Raw genomic sequence first — 15,222 nt, 5'->3', positions numbered from 1 at the left:
CGGAGAAAATCAACGAAAATTGCTGAATATCGAGTATCGATTGCGCCGCCGTTCAGATTAAGTACCACACACTCGAGTATTCTCAGTCTAAGCAGCTATTTCGAGAATATTACGATTGCCAGATTTAACTGTAGCATTTAAATCTGTTTTGCATACTGTTTTGCATGCGTGATAAATAAACTCGTTAATGCGCTGTCGCAATATTGTTTACAAAAATCTGTAGATTTATGCCGCATGCGGTATGTCACTTGAGAGGTAATTAAGGTCAAGGAAGAAAACGGATAAACTCTTTAATATGCTAATTATAAAAAAAAAAAATCTGGCCGTCATTATATCTCGTTAATCACTCACGGTCTTTTAAATGCCTCGCGACCTCACTCAATTAGCTGTTAACTCAGTGATTGCTTCTTCTGCCCGTTTTCTTATGCGCGAGGATATTTTTCTCGAGATTCCTGTAACGCACCGGGTAATTATAAATATCAGGATGGACGATCAATATCGGGCGCATCGCGTTAGTCCGAGTGACGTTATCAATTCAAAACCGGTATTAACTGCGGTAAGAAAAAGCATCAATAACCGAACGCGTCAAGATGTCACCATACTTGATTAATGGAGTGACTGTTGGGTGGATAATGATGGATGAGGAGCACGTCGTTTCTGGGTATGGATGACTAATCAGTCTACATTCGCGCGCTCCATTGAAAATTTTACTATTAAATTTATGTAAGCGCGTCATCGGATAGTAATATTTGCAACAAGCATTGACCATAGTAGGAATGTCTACTGCGTAAATGTATTGCATATAGATTGCGTGGAATGGGAGCCTGTGCGTTATCTCTGATAGACATTTCCGATATAGTGCTGAAAAATATATGTTTCGAGGCATCGAGTGTATGAAAATGAGAGCGCAACGCAACAACTGCTAAAAGATATGCAAAGAGTTGCCTTATACATTGTAACGAACACGAAATGTTCTAGATACGCGCGCGGTTACTTTTTAAGTAGGCTTGTAAATTTTCGACATATGTTAATATACGGGATGTCTCAGATAAAGGCGTGCTATCATCGCGCAAGACGCATCACTTATCGTCGGACACCGGAAATAGGCGTCGCGATGTTCCGTATCTGGCGATATCGCGACGAAATGCGATATTTCATGTACGCGCAATCTACAATTCTTAATCCGCGTTTGTGTGTTCTCGCCATCGCCACCGTCGATCCCCCGAGACTCGGGAGAACGACATTAGCCACTCTTATCCATTCAAACAAAATGTCAAAGTGCCAGATGATAATGCGCGGAAGATAAATCAAGCATGCTGAAAAGATGACGGTGATAAATGTAAACACGTCTGCCAGGCGGCCCCGGAGATAGTTACCGAGATACACGACGGGTCGTGACTGATGGCGATGTCGTGAGATGTGGTATCATAATAATTCATAAAGGCCGAGGCCAGGAGGCTTAATCGCTGATTAATGAAAGAACAGACTTGTCTCGATCTTCGCTCCTTCTTTTTCTCATTACGTCTCTCTCCTTCTTTAGCCGATCCTCCAACGCACTTCCCGCTTCGTTTTCTTCGTCTTCTCTTCTTCTTCTTCTTTTCTTCCTCTTTTTCTTCTCCTCTTCTACTTCTTCTTCTCCTTCTACTTCTGTTTCTTGGCACGATGGTGCTGCTGCTGCTGCCTGACGTATGTATATGTACCGGCAGAGTGGGACGAGTAATCCGACATGTGTTCGTTTGGGCGATAGACCCAATTAATGTTGCGGCGGCCACGCTGCCCTGTCGAGTCCATAATTCATTGGGGATAGCCCCCTCCACGAGAGTCTTCGAGACAGGGACGGAGGATGCAACAAATGTGCATCTTTCAGCTTCCCTCGTGCTAATGTCGATTAACGCTATTTTTGTTCCGTTTAAACTTGCCTATCTCTACCCTATCATAAGTGAAATTTTATTGCACCATGACGGATATGATTAAACATAGTAGGATCTTTTTAATTCCTCGGAGAAATCACTGTTCTAGTTGAATTCATATTCATACGTATATTTATTTGAACTGCGGTAATAAATGAAGAAGCCACTGAAGTGACGATTTCACAAACGACTTGCATTTAATAAACTGTGCAATTTACAAAAAAAATTGTCGTCAAATATTTCTCTTTCTTATTCTTGACATCTTTAAAATCAATATAACTGAACATATCTCTCGGGGACAACTTCTTGTCAAACTAAAACTATCATTCGACAATGGCTGCGTTCAGCAGAGAAAGCAGCTTCGCAACTGTCGTAAAATTTTGTAATATGATTGGTCTTACTTCCTCATTAGATCTAAATGTATAAACCAATCGTATTCAAGAATTTTACAACTGTTGCAAAGCTGCTTTTTCTGCTGAACGCAGCCAATAATTCTCCATAAAGCATAAAAGCTTGTAGCAATATTGTTGCAACGCACGTTACTGTAATGTTACTGCTGGAACATTACAACGTTGCTGTAATATTACTGAAATAATAATTGTGTATGTGTTTTTCATTGTTTTCATACGTTTCATTACGTAAATATAATTCGAAACAGTTATATGTTTTCTCTTTTAAGTTTGTACGGTGCGTTTATAAAATTTTGCGCAAAGTGTTATAGTAACTATATACCGTTACAGAGAAGTTGAAAAAAAGGTACACGTGTACATACAAGATAATGGAAGATAATGCTCTTATCGACAGTGAATCCGAACATGTATCTGCCGCCATCTAAAGTTATCATCCATCAACTTGAAATCGGAGTTTTAGATCGCTTTAATTTTAAATACTTCGCAAAAGAGGGACGTTTACTATTCCAGTCTATTGAGTGGGTGTTAAACTAATGGCCGATTTACACGTTGCTCTATTTTAAACCAAACGATGTCGACGTCGCGCGGCGCTGCTGGGTTCTAGATCAATTATAACGCGCGTTGAATATTTATGTTCGGGAAATGAATATTTATGGCGAAAGATGTATAACGTCTCGCCTAGGGTACCCAATACATTCGAACTGTCAGCCAATAATTATAACGTAAACCGGTGGTGCGATACATTATAAAAAACAATCCAATATTTCATTTTCCATTAATACGTCATTTCGCAATCCAAGAATCATTTCCGGCTAGCAATACGGACGAGAGATATATATCATTTGTGCCTATTAATTAAAGAGTTAGCAAGAACCTACTGATTTTTATATTTTATAATTTGTAATAAATCTTGATAAATTTAAAAATTATATATATATATACACACTGCAACAATTTTTTAGAGAAAAATTTTTTTAACGTTGTATAATTATGTAGAGTTATAGTTAATAAGCAGTTGAATGATATTTTATAAAGCAAATATATTTCTTAATTAAATGAAAAGCACACGCTGCAATTGATCGAGTTATTTGAGCGGACGTAACGGTATGGCATTCCCGTTTCAAAGAAACAGTCAGCCGTCCGCTGCGCAAGTAATTACGCGCCCAACATACGCAATGCGCACGCGAATACCTTCTTAAGCTTGCCACTTAGGCGGCTGCGTAAAAATTCAAGACTGTTATTCAAGAAATTAAGTTACTCGCCGACAACCTGGCAGCAACGTCGACCGACTTAATTATTGCCCCGTTTTCGCTTATTGAAGCACGCCTTTTATCGTTGTATTATAATTGCGCCATCTTTATGAAACAGTCTCGTGTTTGCGATAACGCGAGGTAATTGAAACTGCCTGCGCTATAAAATACTACCAAACGCGCCATTATTCCCTGGTCATTTAGCATTAGGAATTAATCGGTATGCAACCCATGCAGTACAGAATGATGAAAGAAAACTGTTGAGAATTTATAATGTTGAATGTTGAAGGGTGAATATTTTTTCAACATCAAATCTATATTAATTGTTCTATTGTTAATATTGTTGCAACTTGAAACTAAAGTTGTTTACCCAGGAGTAGTACGCGTCGCCGCCACCAGAGGGACGCGGCGAAGTTCTATTTCTCGTACATAAAGACTCTACAGGATAGAATATATGCAAAGCGCAGCGATATAAAATTGTTAATCCATGTTCTAATAATGAAATAATTCCTTGAAGGCCACACAAGGAAATGTATTTTGAAAGTATTTTGTTTAATTTTGTGTGAAAATTAATTCAGGGTCTGTGATATTTTTTGGAAATTATATGATATTGAATAAATCTCTCCCCCCCCCCCCCCCTTCCTCTCTTTCTCTCCTTTCTTTAAAGTACGAAGAAAGATATTAACAATTAAGATTCTAGGCGCAATCTATATTTTTTTACGTCTGAGATATTCAACATTTATGCGTTGTATGAACAAGCTACAAGTTTCGCTAAAAACGAACTCTCCGAGGAACCATCAAATTGATGCGCAAAAATCCACAACACGGTCGTTTCTCTCCGAAAAATCAGCCATCTCCATAATGGATTACGTAACGTCGCGTACAACAAGGCTCTTCTCATTGCGTCCTGCACATCGGTTCGTTGGTATTCCAAAATCATCCTCGTGATTCTCCGTTCGGGTTCGCCGCGGACGCGTGTTGAGAATGATACATTATTTCCCATGCGAATGTTTCTTTGCCGCGTAATGGTCGATAAATAACACAAATTAATGCCTTATTCCAGACATGTCGGTTATTTATGCCCTGGAATAACTTTATCCCGGCGCGTGATTACCAGCAAGCACGCAGCCCCGCGTTCTACACGCTCTTTTCCACGATCGCCTCCTCGTATACACGCGCACAACGATCCGTCCGTCCAGAGTTGTCTTATCACGAATTATTAGCTCGGACTCGCGGAATGTAGGTGAACCCGTCTTGATGTATCTATACGCCCATAACGAAAGAAACTGCGCGGCCACGGATTCGAAATCCGATGGATAATCGCGCGTTACCAGTCCGACAAACTGCCACTTTCGCGCCGTCATGGCCTCGAATATATACTCGTATCGTTTATACTATGTCACTCGCGTAAACCTTCGTAAACTTTGTAGCTTAAAGATACCATTCGAGACGCGGCTATAATATAACATGCTCTAAGTTTGCCCTCACTAGCAGTCTCGTTCTCGCACGCAGAAGATTAAGCGCGCGCGCGTCATCGAACAAATCAAATCCTAGATAAAACGTTTCTCCACTCGAGAAAGAGCGTGACTTGTTGAAGATCGATCGATATTCCATGTTTTACCAGCTGCTAAGGGGTTTTCAATCAAAAAGAATGTCCGATAACTCGATGCGCTTCACGCGCAAAAAGATGATTTATTTTATCGTATCAAGTCTCATGCATTATGGATCCTCGATTCGAGGACAACAGCTGATTTACGGGATATTAAAATTAGAAAATTGCGTAAAATGAAAATATAATCGAAATATAATAGGATACTGACATATCAAAGCATTTTTGTTCTTTATACGATAAAGTATTTTGTATTTGTAAAACTGTTTCATTTAAAAACTTTTGTATTGAATTTTTAATGTATCTAATCGATAATTAATTCAACATATGTGATTATTTTAACATTTTATATTAAATTAGTATTTAACATAAAATATTTAACCTAAAATATTTTCTTAGTGTTAAAATAACACAATTTTACAAATATAAATGACTAAGCAATGTAGTTTTAAAACATAAATTCTAAGATGAATGAATAAAATATGTGTATGTATTAATTTTACTGAAGAAATATGTCTGTCAAAGACTAATAACTTTTATGGAGGCTGTTAAAAATTCAATAAAAAGTATTATATTTATGTGTGTGTGTGTGTGTGTAAGCAAATACTCAGACACAATAAATAAATTTGAAACTGACTGAGTCAAGATATATACGCGTGGAAAGGACAGTTTTACTAAAATATCTAAAAATTTAGGTAGATATAGATTTGAAGATAACAAGTTCAACAAAATGATTTAGAGTATAATATATATCTGACTAAAAGTTTTCAGATACTTCAGTAAAACTCTCTTTCCATATAAAGAAAACAAAAACCGTTGTTAATCTTACAATACTGACATGCTTTTAAGAGAAGTGCTGATTTTGTTCAGATTTATGACTAACAGCATTCTCTCTTTCATATGATAAGATATATTTTTCTTTTCCAAATTCGTTCCCTATTTTTTGCTGCCAAACATCTTCACCCATTTTTTGCTGTCAAATATCTAGTCCGTAAATTTGTCGTAAATTTTATAGCACGCGCGTCACTGTAAATCATTTACAATGTATACAAGACTTTCCCTTACGTTAAGTAGTAAAGTGTTAAATTTATATAAGCGTAGAAATCGCATTTAACATGAATGTACATTGTAACGGTTATAACCATTAACATATCTTCGAACATTCCTCGGTAATGTGCAGTCTACAACATGTTTATATTCTGTAAGATATGATATATAATGACTATTATATATACAGGCCTGTATTAATAATCGAAGTATTTTTTTTCCCATAGAATTATTCCAATCTTAATCTCTTGCAATTTTCTTACCATCGCGTGAAGCAGCTGTTGTCTTTAAATCAGCCATTAAGAACAGTCAGATTAGTTTTACGTCATAAAGTTTCGCTTTACGATCTCATATCACGCACGTAAAAGAAATGAAAGTGAAAATCTTGATATAATATTCATACATGATTTATATCGTTAGACATAGGTATTTATCTACCGAACAGTTTGCGATTATTTAAAGAGCTTCGATTTCACCGGTCATGTAAGACGAATGTATCAAGACGAATGTGTTGCGTTTATTTCGCTGCGAGTTCGGTATCGAAAAACGAAATCAAGGACATGGGAGAGGCAGAGCGATTCTTTATGCACGCGACGCGTGTCCCACATCGATGAAACGAGCGTGTCAATATATGCAAAAGTGTAATTTAACGAACCTTGCGTTAAATTGGCTGACTGAGAACTTTGTCGACTTGAATCGCGCAGTTATCGATATTACGTTCTTTACTTATGCGTCATATAATTATTATTAATGTGCAAAATTAACATATATATCTTGTTGTTCTGAATTCTACGTGTCCTGGTATTGTATAATTACGATGCACTTCACTGATTTATATCTCGTTTTGATAACTTCACTGAAAAAAGTCTGATAATATAACTATACCAAATGTATTTTATTTAGCATGTGATGCAACATTTCGTAAATATTACCAAACATATTTAATGCTCTCTAATTTCTTTGGAGTGAAATCTCACTTTAAAGAGTGAAAATTGAGTCAGTCTTGAAAGAGCAGCTCAATTTTTAATCTATGATGGTGGGATCTCATTCTGAAGAATGAGATCCATTCTAAAAGTTTTAGAGAGTAGCAAATATTACCAAATATTAACAAATATGTGAATAGTAACAGTAATAATTAGTTGGATTTCAGCTGCTTTCTAATTTATTTTTATATTGATTGATTGAAACTATTTCAACAATGTTGCAGACTACTGTATATTCATCATCTAGGCTTGATTATTATTATTATTATTACCAGACTTTTCGGTATATATTATATACTTATGAGATATATTATTTTTTTGAATATCCTGACGTCTCTAACTTAATATGTCATGACGTATAAAATGCGCTCACGGAAGAGATAGCGATCGCAAGTTCTTGACGTTTCTCGGTCGTATAAACTACGTCAACTCGTTCAACATTCCCCGCTCGGAGCTAATGCCAAAGTATATCTACGTAATTATTCACGTGTCTTCAGAGTTTCCAATCACGTACATACGATAAAACAGATATTGCCGTTTATCTCGCGGATCCGAATCAAGAGAAACCGAACCAAGGCCGCGGAGTAATGCAATTCTTTAAACAGCTGACGCGAGACTCCAATCATTGGCAGTTGTGTCGAACTCGTTTCGCCTAAGAATAAAGATTGTCGTAAATCTATTCGATATCGAGTCTTATGTACACGACACTCGACCACACACACAGACACAATTCAATACATGCCTATCTTAAGTGAAAATAAATAACCAACATATTTTTGAAGTGTAACGATATCTTGGCAAGATTATCTCGAATTTCTCTGAACACACACAATCTTTGCGAACTCCGGAAAATTTTCAATCGAGCAACAGACAAATAACGAAGCTCAACTTTGTCGATTTTCGTGAATGTCGTCGCAAGTGTTTCACCGCAGACGATTAAACTTTCTCAAGAATGTCGATCGGCGACCACGATCAGGCTCATTGATTGGTTTCGATGCAGCGAAAGCAGAAATGCCATTATTTGCAACATGCGTTGAAATGCAATATAAGACTGCTTTTTCGTTGCGTTTTTCGAGCTCTTCGCCACACTCTCGTCCGACGTTCTCGCCGGTAGAAACCGATGTTGTCGCGCTAATTGCACGTCCAGGGTACAATTTACAGGCGCGAACCGCCAGCCGCCGTCGGTTTTGCCGTGTAAGAAAGACAAGGAGAATAAGCGTGGAAGGGTGAAAGAGAGACGAAGGAAGGGAGATATTTCATGTTCCTGGATGACAGTATCCTCAAAACATTAATAACATGTATCGAGCCCGCGACATTGTGTGCGCGTCCGCAACGAATTGTAATTTTATCGATCATAAATCAGTCGCGTGATTTATAATAGCGATTAATATCTCTCGTTAATTTGTGTTCTTAATTACATCGGTGAGTTGCAGCGCGCGAATCGGGCGATCAATTACGGAATATGCGTTCGTCCACGCTCGTGCGAACGCAAACACGACGAACGCGGCACTCGTTAAGAGTCACTCGGTTGTGTCAAATTAAATAAAAATGCGATTACACGCCGACGGATTCCCAATGACTCTGGATCGCTAGAACGATTAAAGAGACTGACATGCCGTGATCGAAAGAAAAGGCGCGCATGTGTGTTTTGTGCTGTTCACCGGGGATGCGGAAAAGTTTACAGGCCTGTTAACCCCGTGGGGACCGTCCCTCTTCTTCTTTCCCTTCGACCGTACATCGATTCGTTTGTCAAGTTGCAACTTTCGAGTCCGAGGGTGAGCCAATATTTCAGGAACAGCGGAACCAAGATTGAGGCTAGGGAAGCGATGGGGAGGCTGCTGACCGCAGAGAAGATAAATTTGTTCCGCAATTGAGACGGGCGTGCCGCAGTAAATCTTGTCTATTAGGTATCTCTTCTTCTTCCCTACCGTAGGTATAAAACTATAAATCGAGAGGAGAGACATATCGTCGTGGGTGTGTGTATTGAGCTGACCACGAGGAATCACGTGGACAAAAGAAAAATTTTCATCTGATACGATTCGCCTCAACGGCTTATTATCCTGCTCGCTGTGAGACATACGTCAAGTAGATTCTAAAAATATAACCGTGAAATATCGCATTATGGTTTTTGTACTTTCTGTTTATTCGAGAATGTTATCAACTTGATATAATATTTTAATACAAAACTGATAGCTAGTATAGATAGATAAAGTGATTATTATATTCTAAGACAATCCTACTATGATATGTATAATGATAGACTTGCAACAATTTTCAGCCAATGAGTAATTTTATTATATTGTTCAGATAAAGGATCTTTAGAAATCTAGTATACAAGTATTTTTAGTATAGTCTAATATTTAAAATATCGTGTTTGATGAAGAAAAATTAAGAAAAGTAAAGAAAACAAAAATAAAATTAAAATTTGTGAAGAGAAATGAAAGTATAATTTGCAATAAAAAAATAATATGCAAATGTGTGGATTAATTCCTAATGTATCATTATCATTGCAATTTCTCTTTACATTAGCTCGAAAGATTTCGAGTTTAGTTAAATTATGGAGCACATTTTGAATGATTAAATACATATTTGATATGTTATCTCTCGAGCACTTTGTCGATTCACTAAAAACGAAGAATACGGTAATCTAGGAAGATTACAGAGGCTTCCGATACTTTAGTAGCATGAGCTTTCAGAGTAACAGATATTAGAAACAAAGAGATAGAGATAAACTCTTTCGACTTTTATGATCTCCGATACGGTTCTCGAGTGTTAAGGTGTATTGTTGAGATTTATTTTGGGTTTCTAGTCCTATTTTAATGGAAAAGAGAAACTACAAGGACTGCAAGAAAAATAACATGAAAAATCTGTTTTAACCTGATTTAAGAGAAACTTCAAATAACTCAAATGTTTAGACACACTGTCACCTTCAACAATAGAAAAATACGGATTTTGTGGTCGCAGCAATAAATACCTATACTTTAGGGCGTCACAACTTTCAGAACTAAAATATATAAATTGCGTATCTCTCGTCGGATTTAATTCTATTCGATTTGAAAAATAGAGTTTCTCTAACAATAAGAGTTTCTTCTCTCCGAAAAATAACCGTGGTAATTGTTCAATTCTAGTATCGATTTATGTCGATATTATACGACATCCATTCGTATACATTAGTTAGCTAGATCGTAAGAACCGCGGTAGTCGATGACAAACCGGCGCGATCTTCCGTGCATTTGATAAATCGACTACGAGAAGCCGGCGATTTAGCGAGTCCGGCTATCCGGAGTCTTTGGCCGAGTGAACACGTACCTAATGGAGTCGTCGTTCGGCCGTCGGGCATCCCGAAATACGTCGGTGTTGCACGCGTAACCCACCCGTTAATACGTCCGATACCTTGACCGCGTAATCTTTCGCAGGGGCAGGAGGTAATTAGCAGTAACGGACGGTTACGTCCGATATACGAACAATGGAACATTGGCGATGCGATGGGAATAGGAAGAGGGCGATGGCTGAGCGAGTATGATAAATGAACGGCGCCTGACAAGCGGCCATCGTTGCCCGATGATGGATGGCCGGCGGTCCCGCTCCCTAATTATTTCATACTTTGCAATCAGAACGATAATCCATCCGCGGTACCTGCAGCCTGTCACGGATAAATCATCGGTTATCATTCCTGAGTCACAACACGTGTGCGTACTCGCTCGCGCGAGAGCAAAGGGCTCGGGCGGGGGAAGAGGAAAAGAGGAAAACTGTGTTGTACATGCGTACTCTGTCAGTTTATCGTCCGTGAAAATTTTATCGCCTCGGCAGAAAGAATTCACTTTCACGAGCGATTTTAGAAATTCCCTGCGTACACTGATTCGAGAGCGGACTAAGAGCGATTAAAAGTTCCTTTGATCTTTTTTCCAAATACAATGCGCAATTTTTTTTGGAAATTGCAAAGAAAAGATTAATGAAATATTTTAACTGTTTTTTTTTTTTTTTTGGCACAGACATAATTGACGCGTGCAGAATTAATATTAAACATTTTATCAATCAAAGTTGCAAAAGAATAAAGAGATTCAAGGCGTTAATTAAATTTTGATTATTTTTATTGGGAGTGAATCGTGATGAATTTTTTCCACGCAAAAATAAAAATGTCTGCAAATTTGACATTGTCATGCGTTTGGTTGTCATGTGACGACGATTTATTGCGGTATTATTTGTTATCGTTGTAGGTATTATATGTATATTGATTACATAAGATATTCCATACCCCTTATCACTCTTTATAATACAGAGGCTTAAGGTCTTTTAAGGCTATACTTTAATCCTTACCTACAGCTATATTAAAAGTCACTCTAATTTACATTTATGAATATTTTAAACTCGAGATTTCTTTCTAAAATATACCAAAAATAATTGAATAAATATAATCATAGCATAAATGTTTAGTAACACAAATATTGAAATTATGTGATTAATTGTGATTAATTACAACTAATAAAAATTGATGATGGCGAACGCCGCACCACGTGCTGTTTCGTTTGCATTTTTACCATAAAAATTAAATAAAAATATCTTAGCACTTGAAAATAATGAAATGTTAATTTTAAAAAATATCGATTAAACAGTTCATTAAATAATTCCATCACAATTTACTTATATAATTTTATTATTCAAAGTAAAGGGAACCCACTATTGCCTTACAACAAAAATTCATTTTCTGTAAATGAAACTATTTTTTTATTAGACTATTCAATTTTAAATACTAGTAAAAAACTTACGAATCTGTAGTTTCTTGACTAAATCAAATTTATAGAGCACCTTGTGTGTTTGGAGTACAGAATATATTATAACTGAACCTTCGTCATAGGCGATTGATAGAGACAGGTTACAAACTTTTTGTCTACAGAATTCAAAGTCTCAGTGCAAATCGTATAAGTGTCAACTGTCTAAAATTTTTACTTAGGTCGAAAAAAATTTATAAAGTAGTTGAGGGTTTTAAATTCGCGCAATGTAGCAACGCTTAGAAGTGACCGACCAGATGGCACCGGTGCCAAACTCCGCCGTTTCATTTCAGAGACAGAAATTATCCAGCAGAACGCTTTCACGATCTTTCACGACCGAGTCGTTAAACTCTAGATATGTTTTCGCATAATGATCGTTAAATTCGGTAAATCTCCAGAGTATTTTCAGTGTAATAATTGTCCGGTGTAACCAGAGAGTTTGCAGCGTAGCTATTAACTCGCACGAACATAAAAGGAGGGTACAACTTTTTTCGCGGTCGTTCGGGGATTATTCTACATTTTCTTATATATCCACTTTTTCTTCGTGAAAACCGAAACTATCATAATAATGAACTAAAGCTGAAAGAAAAATTGAAACATTGTGTGTGTGAAATGAAGTTAATAAAATCCTTCAATATATATTATTTAAAAATTTACAATTCAAAGTTAAATTAGAAACATTGAATTAATTTTCAAATTATTAAAATATAACTGACAGCGATTTTGTAACGATGTGATGTAAATAAGGATTCATCAATTTTTCTTTGAATATATAGCGTCATTAATATGATAATTTTTGGTTTCCACGAAAAAAAATATAAGAAAATGTACAAATAAAACGATCTCTGCGGTACGGTTGCAAAAATAGTGAAAGTTGTATCTTCCTTTCGAAAAAAGTGTAAACTACAACTTATTAGTGTTGGAAAATAGAACAATTTATTTCGCGCATCTAGAAGAGATGAATTACATCGATTTATATCCCTCTGTAATATGGACGCATTGTTTCCTTTGAGAATACTGAATTTTTAATGCGCCATGCATCGCACGAACCGCAATGATAAACTCCGCCTCTGCGACGCCCCCCTGTAATATTCAGACATCTCATAATGACAAAAAATCTACGATATCACGGTTGAAATCAACGTTTGCATGATTAGTGGGCTGTCGAAGCCGACGTTTAAGTGGTATTAATAATTCAATGTTTTGATTCGAACCTTCGTAAAACGTTTATTATCCCCGGCTGTAAACAAAAGGAAATACATCGTGCGATTGTCTTGCAACGATAATGTAGCTAAACCTCGTCATTTTTGCAACGTATCATCGATCTTACATACCGTTAATGTAACGTAATTCACTTAAACACTTACGATCCTTTCTGATGCACAATTGATCTAAGCTAGAATTATTTAATTAAACTTTTAATGCACTTATAAAACGTAAATTATTTCTATTATTGTTGATTGTGTGTTTTCTAGAATGAATATTCATTCAATGTCTTTTTCTTTTTCGTGCATGGAAAGAACGATTTTAAAGTATCTAAAAATTTAAGTAGACACAGATCTGAACATAATTTGTTAGAATATTAAAATAATTATGTAGGAAACTCAAGCATGATGAGCAAAATGTTTTAACATTCCAATAACCAGTTTGAACGTCTTTTCATGATTATTTTGATAATTCAACAAAGTTTATTTTCAGATTTGTATCTAGCTGAATTTTTATATACTTTACAGCCGTTTTTTCCGTACGTAAGTTGATTGTGGATTTCCGACCCTTCGCTCGATTTCGGAATATAGTGACGGCGACTGGCAGCCGCGCGACTTGTAGTTTACATTAGTTTCGTCGTAAAAGCTGCTCTTCTCATTTTGTAATGGCACCGATGCCAGAGGCGATCCAACGTCGAGCCAATAATTTGAAGAATACTCTACCAAAGCGCCGCCATGCAAACAATTGGCCCCGGCGTGTCTAATTGCCACGGATGATTTTCAAACCGCCCGTCATCCCGTGCCTAATAAATGGATACACTGGGATCCCTTAAGTAGTATAAGACCCAGCCATTATTTTTCGACGAACGCCAAAGGTTACAAAGGGCTGTCTAATTTACCTTCTGGCGGCGCCGGCGCACCATGTTGGCCGCCACTCTCGTCACGTTCGCCCGATGACCTGCGTGATCCTGATAATCAACCGCCAACAAATTTTCGACGTCGGTAGCCTCGTAACATACAAACGAGGGAACTACGTCGTAATAACGATCAAAAGTTTCGCGTAAACTGGAAGATTAGACATAATGAAGATGCTTCTTTACACATCTGCAATTTCCTCGCTTCTATTAACGCGTTAATTGTTCGCTAAAATGTATCTGTATCGACGATCTACATCATCAATAATTGTGTCATATAAAAACATGTCTTTCAATCGAATAAAATATCGCACTGTTGATGAAAAAGTGACATATCTCTAAATTAGCAATTTTTTAGTGAAACATTTTTCAAATTCTATCATAACTGAAGCAACGTATAATGAGGATAATGAATATGCCATATTTTACGTCACGTTCTTTCCAGGTATTATACTTTCAATTATAGAATATTTTTTAAAACTATGTTATGTCTTCAAAATTCGAACACTGCAATTTTAGTGTATAGTATAAATTATTAAATTTCATCTCTCTTATCAAAGTTGTAACATTTATTATAAGAGTTGTTAACATAAATATGTTGTTTTTCTGCAAAAGCATATCAATCTTTCAGTCAATTTCCTTTCCTTATGTATCTGAAAAATGCTAATTTTGTACTTGTCACTTTCAACGGAACGATATATGTATTCAAGAATTTTTGGACAACAGCGAAACCGCTGTACAGATTGCGGAGATCCCACAAACGCGTTACGCGCTCCAAAGGGACGCACAGACAAGTAGAGGAGGGACGGGTGCTGTAGAATTGGAGGCAGGAAACGCCGTTACCCGGGCGGCTCTTTGATGTCGGATGTTTACTTTATGGCCGCTGCATGATTGTGACAGCGTCGGGCTGTACCGAAGGGCCCGTGACGTCATAAATGAGGTAGTCCCTCCTCTCTCATAGACCCTAGCCCAACTTGACCCCCTACCCTGTCTCCCTCCACTTCATCACATAACCCACAAACGCCTGCAATCCCTCGACCATGCAACCCCTCACGGACAGCCAGTGTCGTGTTATAAACGCTTGGTACCTCATATACACATCGGACACGGTTCTATTTGTAGTAC

This window comes from Cyphomyrmex costatus, unplaced genomic scaffold, assembly GCF_001594065.2.
Source record: "Cyphomyrmex costatus isolate MS0001 unplaced genomic scaffold, Ccosl1.0 scaffold36, whole genome shotgun sequence".
Taxonomy (NCBI): Eukaryota; Metazoa; Arthropoda; class Insecta; order Hymenoptera; family Formicidae; genus Cyphomyrmex; species Cyphomyrmex costatus.
The sequence above is the reverse complement of the archived record's forward strand: the minus strand, read 5'-3'. Positions refer to the sequence as shown.